The sequence below is a fragment of the Pristiophorus japonicus genome, chromosome 23 (genome assembly GCF_044704955.1).
Source record: "Pristiophorus japonicus isolate sPriJap1 chromosome 23, sPriJap1.hap1, whole genome shotgun sequence".
Lineage (NCBI taxonomy): Eukaryota > Metazoa > Chordata > Chondrichthyes > Pristiophoridae > Pristiophorus > Pristiophorus japonicus.
The window spans coordinates 28,746,372-28,758,875 of NC_091999.1; positions in this window are offsets into that span (position 1 = coordinate 28,746,372).

Sequence of the window (12,504 nt, forward strand, 5' to 3'; positions counted from 1 at the left end):
CAAGACCAAAGTAATTGATGCGACTGAAGGCCAATAAAGCCCCGGGGACTGATGGTCTGAATTGCAGAGTATTTAAGGAAGTGGCCTGAGAAATAGTGGATGCATTGGTGATCATTTTCCAACAGTCTATTGACTCTGGATCAGTTCCTATGGACTGGAGGGTAGCTAATGTAACACCACTTTTTAAAAAAGGAGGGAGAGAGAAAACGGGTAATTATAGACCGGTTAGTCTGACATCAGTAGTGGGGAAAATGTTGGAATCAATTATTAAAGATGCATTTTGAAAGCAGTGACAGGATCGGTCCAAGTCAGCATGGATTTATGAAAGGAAAATCATGCTTGACAAACCTGGAATTTTTTGAGGATGTAACTGGTAGCATGGACAAGGGAGAACCAGTGGATGTGGTGTATTTGGACTTTCAAAAGGCTTTTGACAAGGTCCCACACAAGAGATTGGTGTGCAAAATTAAAGCACATTGTTTTGGGGGTAATGTACTGACATGGATAGAGAACTGGTTGGCAGACAGGAAGCAGAGAGTCGGGATAAACGGGTCCTTTTCAGAATGGCAGGCAGTGACTAGTGGAGTGCTTCAGGGCTCAGTGCTGGGACCCCAGCTATTTTCAATATACATTAATGATTTAGATGAAGGAATTGAGTGTAATATCTCCAAGTTTGCAGATGACACTAAGCTAAGTGGCGGTGTGAGCTGTGAGGAGGGCTAAGAGGCTGCAAGGTGACTTGGACAGGTTAGGTGAGTGGGCAAACGCATGCCAGATGCAGTATAATGTGGATAACTGAGGTTATCCACTTTAGTGGCAAAACCACAAAGGCAGAATATTATCTGAATGGCAGCAGATTAGGAGAAAGGGAGGTGCAACGAGACCTGGGTGTCAAGGTACATCAGTCATTGAAAGTTCGCATGCAGGTACAGCAGGCGGTGAAGAAGGCAAATGGTATGTTGGCCTTCATAGCTCGGGGATTTGAGTATTGGAGCAGGGAGGTCTTACTGCAGTTGTACAGGGCCTGAGTGAGGCCTTACCTGGAATATTGTGTTCAGTTTTGGTCTCCTAATCTGAGGAAGGACGTTCTTGCTATTGAGGGATTGAAGCAAAGGTTCACCAGACTGATTCCCGGGATGGCAGGACTGACATATGAGGAGAGACTGGATCGACTGGGCCTGTATTCACGAGTTCAGAAGGATGAGAGGGGATCTCATAGAAACATATAAAATTCTTTCGGGACTGGACAGGTTCGATGCAGGAAGAATGTTCCCGATGTTGGGGAAGTCTAGAACCAGGAGACATAAGGGGTAAGCCATTTAGGACTGAGATGAGGAGAAACTTCTTCACTCAGAGAGTTGTTAACCTGTGGAATTCTCTCCTGTAGAGAGTTGTTGATGACAGTTCATTGGATACATTCAAGAGGGAGTTAGATATGGCCCTTACGGCTAAAGGGATCAAGGGGTATGGAGAGAAAGCAGGAAAGGGGTACTGAGGTGAATGATCAGCCATGATCTTATTGAATGGTGGTGCAGGCTCGAATGGCTGACTCCTGCATCTATTTTCTATGTTTCTATGTAATAAGCAATCAATCAATAACAAATACAAAGGTCGGCGAATCGGTTCTTTCTCACTGTGTAGATCTGCTCCTGGTGATATACCCTCAACCCCCGACTGACTGCAACTCAACTTGCATGTATGTGCAGTCAAAACTCAGAGAAAGCTCAGAATCTCTTTCGTGAACTTAAACTGGGGTCTCAAGAGATCTCTTACAACCCAGAGCGCAAAATGAAAAATGGACCACAATCAATCAATAAATGAATAAACACACAAAAAATAGAAGTCCTACCTTCAGCGGGCCGCCGATGAGGGAGCCCATTGGGCCAGGGATAGGGGCGGTGTGCTTCGGGCCCCTCCCACACAGCCTTCAGAGCACACGCCGAGATTCTGGGGGCGAGGAGCTACTGCACATGCGTGCACACTCTAGCGTGCATGTGCAGAGGTCCTGGCACTGTTTTCAGCTCTGGGACCTGGCTGCGCCTCCATCGAGGCGAGGCTGGGGAGCGGCCAAACTCGGCCTGAAGATTTTTGGCGCGCTAATCGGTGTAGAAAAGCGGCGCACCTCTGGTGAGTTCGCCAGAAATCTCTGCTGGTCAAATTTGGGCCCCAAGAGTGGGACTGTTTCAAATTTACCAATTTATCACTTTGTTCTCACCAATGTGTGTGGTCCCTTTAAATCTGCTGCACCGTGTCCCTTCCAGCGGTGGGAGCTGGTGAGCGGTCCCTTTAAATCTGTTGCAACGTGTCCCTTCCAGCGGTGGGAGCTGGTGAGCGGTCCCTTTAAATCTGCTGCACGGTGTCTCTTCCAGCGGTGGGAGCTGGTGAGCGGTCCCTTTAAATCTGCTGCACGGTGTCTCTTCCAGCGGTGGGAGCTGGTGAGCGATCCCTTTAAATCTGCTGCACGGTGTCTCTTCCAGCGGTGGGAGCTGGTGAGCGGTCCCTTTAAATCTGCTGCACGGTGTCTCTTCCAGCGGTGGGAGCTGGTGAGCGATCCCTTTAAATCTGCTGCACGGTGTCTCTTCCAGCGGTGGGAGCTGGTGAGCGGTCCCTTTAAATCTGCTGCACGGTGTCTCTTCCAGCAGTGGGAGCTGGTGAGCGGTCCCTTTAAATCTGCTGCACGGTGTCTCTTCCAGCGGTGGGAGCTGGTGAGCACCCTGCGTGGGACCCCGCGATTGATGCGTGACCGTGCGGCGGCCCACCTTAGGGGGAACATTGGTGGGCGGCCCTCAACAGCTCAGCAAAACTTGTTCAGTGGCCCTCCAGCCCAAATAATGGCCCACCCCTGCACTGAACCATCTTTAACCGTCTTCTGCCTCCTGACGTAGCTGGAAAAGCTTTTACAATGATTACCATAATTGAGCACTCTCTTTTCCAAAGATCTCTGAGCTTCTCTAATGGCTGCTTTTGTCTCCCTCAGTTGGGGGAGATATTTCTCTCTATTCTTCTGTAAACTGAATTGATCCAGATCTGAACTGGTTTCAATGTGAAACAGTTCAGGGAATCAGGCATCATTCACCCCTAGGCCTACGCTGGACGGTTCCTTAGTAGAGAATCAGAGTGGTTGCAGCACAGAAGGAGGCCATTTGGCCCATCAAGTCTGTGCCGGTTCTTTGCAAGAGCCCTTCAGCTAGTCCCACTCCCCCGCCCTTTCCCCGTAGCCCTGCAAATCTTTTTCTTTCAGGTACTTACACAATTCCCTTTTGAAAGCCGCGATTGAGTCTGCCTCCACCACCCTCTCAGGCAGTGCATTCCAGATCCTAACCAGTAAGGATTCCTCTGGTACCGCGCCATATATTTGTCAGGATACCGAAACCCAGCTTTCTTACACTGCACTCCTGGAGGTCCCACTCCCTGAGCTTACAACCTTCAGCTGGGTCAGCGGAGTTCCACAGTGGAATGAACATGGTTCAGTCCTGGATGTGATTAACAGCAGCAATAACAGCAGAATCCAAACCCTGCAGTCACTTGTGAACTCGCTGGTGTCTCAGCAGGCTGAATGATCGAGTGAATCCCTTCCCACACATGGAGCAAGTGAACGGCCTCTCCCCGGTCTGATCTCGCTGGTGTCTCAGAAGGTGGTAATTGTTGTGCGTGTATATACCCTGTACACTCAATGTACAGTTGCATAAGACCTATGAATGTATCTTTACACTGTATACAATCTGCCTGTACCACCAGAGGGTGCAACAGGTGGAGACCTAGAGGTCACCTGCACACCGCAGGTATAAAAGGGAGCCCACCTTACTGTAACCTCATTCAGGAGCTGCAATAAAAGGACTAAGGTCACAACAGTGCAAGTGCAATACCTTACCTCGTGGAGCCATGACTAGAGTGCTGGCAAACACTACAGTAATTACTGTTGAATGTGTTTCCACACATGGAGCAGGTGAACGGCCACTCCCCAGTGTGAGTGCGCTGGTGTGTCAGCAGTTCCTTTTTGCTTTTAAAGCTCTTCTCACAGGCAGAACATTTAAAAGGTCTCACATTGGTGTGAACAAGTGGTGTGTCAGTCGGTGGGTTGAAGAAATTAATCCTGACCCACACACGGAGCAGCTGAACAGCCTCCTCCCCCCAGTGTGATTGTGTTGATGAGTTTCCAGCTTAGACGGGTAATTGAATCCTTTCCCACAGTCCCCGCATTTTCACGGTTTCTCCCCAGTGTGACTGCGTTTGTGTTTGTCCAGGCCACAGGATCGGCTGAATCCTCGTCCACAAACACAACACGTGGACGGTTTCTCCCCGCTGTCAACTCTGCTTTTTGCTTCCATGTTATGTTTGATATTCAGGTCCCGATGAATAGACTGGCCGATCTTGATGTGATGTTGGAGTTAAATTTCCTGTCTACAAATCCTCCCCTTCTAATAACCTGTGAAATGAATATAAAACAAATAAAAGGGAGTGAGAGAGAACCCAGAAAAACACAAAGGCTGATTGTAAAATTGAGCTTAATAAATCGGGGAATTTGTGGGGCAGGCTCTAGAAAAATAGTCACCATGAAAGCTGCCGGATTGTCACTAAAATCCCAACTGGTGCACTAATGTCCTTCAGCGATCTGGGGATCGGCGGGAGAGTCAAGTTGAGGTCGAAGATCAGCCATGGTCGTATTGACCGGTGGAGAAGGCTCGAAGGACCATATTGCTGACTCCTGCTCCCAATCCTTATGTTCTGATGGAAGGGAACCTGCCACCCAACCTGTCCCACGGCTTTTACCACCCAGAAGGAAAAGGGCAGCAGGTGAATGGGAACACCATTATCTGCAAGTTCCCCTCCAAGTCACACACCATCCGGACTTGGTCATATATCGCCGTTCCTTCATCGTCACTGGGTCAAAATCCTGGAACTGGCTCCCTAACAGCACTGTGGGAGTACCTTCACCACACGGACTGCAGCGGTTCCAGTAGGTGACTCCCCACCAACTTCTCCAGTGTAATTAGGAATGGCCAATAATTGCCGGCCTTGGCAGCGACGGCCACAGCCCGGAACACATTTAAAAATCTGTAAATGTTCAATGGATTCAAAGTCTCTCCAGAAATACTTGTTCCTCAAACACTTTCCCATTGTGTGGACAGGGTGTGTTTAATAATCTAATCTCCCCCAGAGCCCACCTCCCCGGGGGCCCCGCACGGGCCCAGAGCCCACCTCCCCGGGGTCCCCGCACGGGCCCAGGGCCCACCTCCCCGGGGGCCCCGCACGGGCCGAGAGCCCACCTCCCCGGGGGCCCCGCACGGGCCCAGAGCCCACCTCCCCGGGGGCCCCGCACAGGCCCAGAGCCCACCTCCCGGGGGCCCCGCACTCGGTGTGTGTGAAGCCCGCGGCCCCCCGGGGTTTATTAACCCGCTCCCTCCCTCCGCCCATCTCTCAGACACAGCCGCCCCACCGCGCAAGCTCGGCTCACACTGCCCGGGTGATTGACGGCGGCTCCGGGCCAATAGGAAGGGCAGGGGCGGGGTTGGAGGACCGAGCGGGCAATTGGTCTTCCAACCAATCGGAGTGTGCGAGGGGCGGGGCTGAGCACGGATCTCCCGCACTGAGCATGTGCGGGCGGCGGCGGCGACAGTTGGTGGAGCCCGGATGATGTCGGTTGTCGGCGCGGGGCAGGAATTGGAGCCGCGCGTGGGGCTGGTGAGCGTCATAAACACGTGGTGTAGGGCCCAGGGCCAATCACAGCCCAGAGGCTGACCCCGGGCTTGACCCGCGGTGACAGGCCCGGGGTCAGCGGGGTCACCGGCCGCCAGCTGGGATTTGGGAAGGAGGAAAAATGGGAGACATTCTAAAGCAAATGGTGCAATTTGCAGGTGAACACAAAGCTGTGAGGGGCAGGGTCCGCTGATCAATCTGTTCCAGCATTAATAGCAGTATAGAGTACAACAAGCAAGTTCTGGTCAACCTTTATCACTCACTAGTTACACTCAGATATTGAGGGTTGGCCTCAATTCTGGGACATCAATAATAACTTTCAAAACCAGCAATGGTCAAAGGGAACATTTTCTGGTGTTTTGGGGCAGGTGCAGGGAGTGGGTCTTTCAGTGAGTCGGACAGGCTCGATGGGCCGAATGGCCTCATTCTGTGCCGTATGATTCCCTGAAATGGTGAGAGTCAGGGAGTGAGTGGTCAGGGAGAGCCCATCACCAAAACAGGGAGATATTACAGATATATAGGGAGGGTCAGAGTGTATAAAGAGGTGACAAGAGCACAGACACCCAGAGTCAGTACCTTCAGGTGAGGGGAACCAGTGAGTGTAGAACTGAACCCAGCCAGAGTCAGCACCTTCAGGGGAGGGGAACCAGTGAGTGTAGAACTGAACCCAGCCAGAGTCAGTACCTTCAGGGGAGGGGGACCAGTGAGTGTAGAACTGAACCCAGCCAGAGTCAGTACCTTCAGGGGAGGGAAACCAGTGAGTGTAGAACTGAACCCAGCCAGAGTCAGCACCTTCAGGGGAGGGGAACCAGTGAGTGTAGAACTGAACCCAGCCAGAGTCAGTACCTTCAGGGGAGGGGAAACAGTGAGTGTAGAACTGAACCCAGCCAGAGTCAGTACCTTCAGGGGAGGGGAACCAGTGAGTGTAGAACTGAACCCAGCCAGAGTCAGTACCTTCAGGGGAGGGGAAACAGTGAGTGTCGAACTGAACCCAGCCAGAGTCAGTACCTTCAGGGGAGGGGAACCAGTGAGTGTAGAACTGAACCCAGCCAGAGTCAGTACCTTCAGGGGAGGGGAAACAGTGAGTGTCGAACTGAACCCAGCCAGAGTCAGTACCTTCAGGGGAGGGGAACCAGTGAGTGTGGAACTGAACCCAGCCAGAGTCAGTACCTTCAGGGGAGGGGAACCAGTGAGTGCAGAACTGAACCCAGCCAGAGTCAGTACCTTCAGGGGAGGGGAACCAGTGAGTGTGGAACTGAACCCAGCCAGAGTCAGTACCTTCAGGGGAGGGGAACCAGTGAGTGTAGAACTGAACCCAGCCAGAGTCAGCACCTTCAGGGGAGGGGAAACAGTGAGTGTCGAACTGAACCCAGCCAGAGTCAGTACCTTCAGGGGAGGAGAGAGAGGGGAACCAGTGAGTGTAGAACTGAACAAAGCCAGAGTCAGTACTTTCAGGGATGAGGCACAGACAGTTTAGTGAGGGAGTTCCAGATCTTGGGGCCTCAGAAACAGAAGGCACGGCCACCAATGGTTGAGCGATTATAATCAGGGATGCTCAGGAGGGCAGAATTAGAGGAGCACAGACATCTCTGGGGGTTGTGGGGCTGGAGGAGATTACAGAGATCGGGAGGGGCGAGGCCATGCAGGGATTTGTAAACAAGGATGAGAATTTTGAAATCGAAGCTTTGCTTAACCAGGAGCCAATGTTGGTCAGCCAGCACAGGGGGTGATGGGTGAACGAGACTTGGTGCGAGTTAGGACACGGGCAGCCGAGTTTTAGATGAGGTGAAGATTACGTGGGGTAGAATGTGGGAGGCCAACCAGGAGTGTGTTGGAATAGACAAGTCTAGAGGTAACCGAGGAATGGCCGAGGGTTTCAGCAGAGGGTGATCTGAGGGACGGGTGGAGACGGCCGATATTACACAGGTGGAAATAGGCGGTCTTGGTTTTCTGCGGATATGTGGTCGCAGCATTCTGGATAAGATCATCCGCCATTTTCATAGAATTAAAGTGCAGGAGACCATTCGTCCCATCGTGCCTGTGCTGGCTCTATGGTGGAGCTATCCAGTTAGTTCCACTCCCCTGCTCTTTCCCCATAGCTCTGCAAATATTGTCCCTTTAGTATTTATCCAATTCACTTTTGAAAGCCACTATTGAATCTGCTTCCACCGCCCTATCAGGCAGTGCATTCCAGATTGCAACAACTCGCTGCTTATACAATGGTTCCTCATGTCGCCTCTGCTTCTTTTGCCAATCACCTGAACTCTGTGTCCTCTGGTTACTGACCCTTCTGCCACTGGAAAGTGTTTCTCCTTATTTAGTCTATTAAAACCGTTCATGATTTTGAACACTCTATCAAATCTCCTCTTAACCTTTTCTGCTCCAAGGAGAATTACCGCAGCTTCTCCAGTATCTCCACATAACTGAAGTCCCTCCTCCTTCGTACCATTCTAGTAAATCTCTTCTGGTCCCTCTCTAAGGTGTAGATACCCTTCTGAAAGTGTGGTGCCCAGAATTGAGCACAATGTGTCAGCTGAGGCCTAACCAGTGTTTATAAAGGTTGAGCAGAACTAAACATCAAATGCTGCTATTTGTGTGATGGGGTTTAGACAGGCGAGGTTTATCCAGTCAGTTGGATGTGAGCTGAAACATGTGCACTTGGAGCGGGGAGCCAGGGACACGCTGTGTAACCGGGCACAGACACTCTGCGCAGCCCACACATCACTTGTTTCCCACTTGGCCCAGAAGGATGTATTAAATGGAAAAATTAATTTGATTTTACTTTAAATAGTTTTGTTTATGAATTTAATTATGCTTCTTTAATTTTATTTCTGAACTCAGATTCACAGCCCCATTTTATTTCTTCCTCTGAGCCTCTCAACTTAATGTGGCAGCGTAATGTTGGCGAGTGGTGATTGATTGCCCTGGGAACCAACAGGAAGAGAGGTCAGAGGCCGGAGGGCCCAGCGAGCAGCGTGTTCTGCAACCAATCGCGGTGCTTGAGGGGTGGATCCTGAGTCGGCCTGTCAGGTGAGTCTGTGTGAACCGCTGTTAAACAATTTATCTTTTAAAGTTAATCGAGATTTCTTTTGTCAGCAAAACAGTTTAACATTTGTCAGTATTTTATTTCCCTGGAGTTCCTATTATGACTTTCAGACACTTCGGTGCCAAGTGGACCAGGTGTTTAAAGATCATTCATTTCCCTCATGTCGCTGTTAGTTAAAGATACAGAGATTGACTTCCCTTCATTATGCATCTTTTGTAAGTAAACAAAAATCCTTTCTGTTAGCAGTGAGTCACATTATGCACTGGGGGAGACGGCTGGTGGCTTCAGGCTTTAAAATTCTCATCCTCTTGTTCAAATCCCTCCAAGGCCTCACCTCTCCCTATCTCTGTAACCTCCTCCAGCCCGCCAATCCTCTTAATAAGGAGAAAAAATTTTCAGTTTCAGAAAGTTCAGTAACCAGAGGCACAGATTGAATGTGATTGGTAAATGAACCAGATGCTACATGAGGGGACTAATGAAGCAGCGAGATGTTCTGGCCTGGAACGCACTGCCTGTTCGGGTGCTGGAAGCAGATTCACTTGTAACTTTCGAAAGAGATAAACATGAGTTTAAAAAACTTTCAGCGTTATGGGGCAAGAGTAGGACAGGAGTCCCCTGAGTGCATCTCACTCGCTAACCGGTTTTCAGTTCTGGATACTGATGAGTGCGATGGTTTCTCTGGGGAGGGCAGCCAGAGCCATGTCCACAACACCGTGGGTGGCTCAGCTGCACAGGGCGGGGAGGAAGAAGAGTGGAAGAGCAATAGTGGGAGTGGATTTGATAGTTCGGGGAACAAACAAGCGCTTCTGCAGGCACAGACATGATTCCAGGATGGTATGTTGCCTCCCTGGTGCCAGGCTCAAGGATGTCACTAAGCGGCTGCAGGACATTGTTGAGGGGGGAGGATGAACATCCAGAGGTTGTGGTCCATATCGGGACCAATGACATCGGTAGAAAGAGGGATGAGATCCTGCAGGCAGGTTTTAGGGAGCGAGGAAAGAGATTAATAAACCGGACCTCAAAGGTAGTAATGTCCGGATTACTCCCGGTGCTCCGTGCTGGTGAGTACAGAAATAAGAGGATAGAGCAGATGAATGCATGGGTGGAGTTTGGAGCAGGAGGGAGGACTTTAGATTCCTGAGGCATTGGGAGCGTTTCTGGGGGAGGTGGGACCAGTACAAGCTGGACAGGTTGCACATCAACAGGACCGGACAGTACCCTCACTGGGGGTTTTGATATTGTTTGGAAGGCAGAAGAAACAAAGGCGAGAAAATAGACAAGGGAGTTTGGCAGCACTAAATGCCAGTGCCAGTGTGTTTCAATGAGATCACTTTTCATTCGTCTAAACTCCAGAGAGTATAGGCCCATTCTACACAAACTCTCATCATAAGACAGTCCTCTCATGACAGGAATCAATCTAGAAATACTTCAATGTCAATGCAAGGAGTCTAGGGATTGAGGCAGATAAGCTGAGGGCACAGACAGACATGTGGGGGTATGATATTGTAAATATTAGTGAAACACGGCTAAAAGAACTGGAGGAATGGCAGCTCAGCATTCCTGGTCACAGGGTTTTAAGACGAGATAGAGACGGGGATAAAAAAAGGAGAGCGCGTCACAGTGTTGATTAAATAAACAATTCCAGCTGTGGGGAGGGATGATATGTTCGAAGGATCGTCAAATGTGGCCACATGGGAGAAGTGAATAACACAAAAGGGGCGATCACACTGCTGGGGATGTACTATAGACCCCCAAACAGTGAGAGGGAGACAGAAGAGCAAATATGTCGGCACATTTCTGTTACGTGCAAAAATAATAGGGCAGTAATAGTCGGGGATTTCAACTACCCAAATATTAACTGGGATAGAATTAGTATGAAAGATATAGAAGGAGCAGAATTCTTAAAATGCATCCAGGAGAACTTTTTTAGCCATTACGTAGCAAGCCCAACAAGAGGGTGGTTCTGGACTTAGGTTTAATGAATGAAGCTTGGGCAGGTGGAAGGGGTATCAGTGGGAGAGCATTTTGGTGCTGGTGATCATAATTCAGTTTGATTTAGAGTAGTTATCGAAAAGGACAAAGATAGACTCGGAATAAAAGTTCTCAATTGGGGTAAAGCTAATGTTACTTTGCAGAGATGTGATTTAATCAAAGTGGACTGGAAACAGCTACTTGAAGGTAAATTCGTGTCAGAGCAGTGGGAGGCATTCAAGGAGGAGATAGCGAGGGTTCAGAGCAAGTATGTTCCCTTAAGATAAAGGATGGGACTATTAAATCTAGAGCACCTTACATGTCAATATTAGAATATCAGAGATAGGAGCAGGAGTAGGTCATACGCTCCCTCGAGCCTGCTCCGCCATTCAATAAGATCATCGCCCTCAACTCCACTTTCCCACCTGATCTCCATATCCCTTGATTCCCCGAGAGTCCAAAAATCTATCTATCTCAGCCTTGAATAGACTGAGCATCCACAGCCCTCTGGGGCAGAGAATTCCAAAGATTCACAACCCTCTGAGTGAAGAAATTTCTCATCTCTGTCGTAAATGGCCTGCCCCTTATCTTGAGCCCCCGAGTTCTAGTCACTCCAGCCTGGGGTAGTCGAGCTCTAAGCATCTACCCTGTCAATACCCTTCAGAATCTTGTATGTTTCAATGGGATCCCCTCTCATTCTTCTAAACTCCAGAGAGTATAGGTCCATTCTACACAATCTCTCATCGTAAGGCAGCTCTCTCATCCCAGGAATCAATCTTGTGAACCTCCGTTGCACCATCTCCAAGGCAAGTGTATCTTTCCTTAGATAAGGAGACTGAAACTGCCCAGTACTCCAGGTGTGGTCTCACCAAGGCCCTGTACAATTGTAGCAATAGATCCTTACTCTTATACTCCACCCCCTTACTGCTTGCTGTACCTGCATGCTCGCTTTCTGTGTTTCTTGCACAAGGACACCCAAATCTCTCTCAACACCAACATTTAAAGTTTCTCACCATTTAAAAGATATTCTGTCTTTCTATTCTTCCGACCAAAGTGAATAACCTCACATTTCCTGACTTTATACTCAATCTGCCACCTTACTGGCCATTCACATCGTCTGTCTATATATCTTTGCACTCTTGTGTTCTGCTCACAGCTTACTGTCTCACCGAGCTTTGTATCGTCAGCAAATATTACACTCGGTCCCTTTATCTAGGTCATTAATATAGATTGTAAATAGCTGAGGCCCCAGCACTGATCCTTGCTGCACCCCACCATTTACAGCCTGCCGGAAGCCCCGCCCCTCACACACTCCAATTGGTTGGAGGACCAACCGTCCATTCGGTCCTCCAGCCCCGCCCCACTCTTCCTATTGGTGGGGAGCTGCCGTCAATCACCCGGGCAGTGTGAGCTGAGCATGTGCAGGCGGCGGTGGCAGACGCTGACGCAGGAGGTGAGCGAGCTCCAGGGAGTGGGTTAAAGAAACGCTGGGGACAACAACACCGAGTGCAGCCCCCGGGCCCAGATATAAGAGGGAGGGGAGAGGGAGAGGGAGAGGGGGGAGGGGGGAGGAGAGGGAGGGGGGAGGAGAGGGGAGGGGGGGGAGGGAGAGGGAGGGAGGGGGTAGGGAGGGGGGAGGGAGGGGGGAGGAGAGGGGGGTAGGGAGGGGGGGGAGGGAGAGGGAGGGAGGGGGAGGAGAGGGGGTAGGGAGGGGGGGGAGGGAGAGGGAGGGAGGGGGGTAGGGAGGGGGGGGAGGGAGGGAGGAGAGGAGAGGGAGGGAGGGGGGGGAG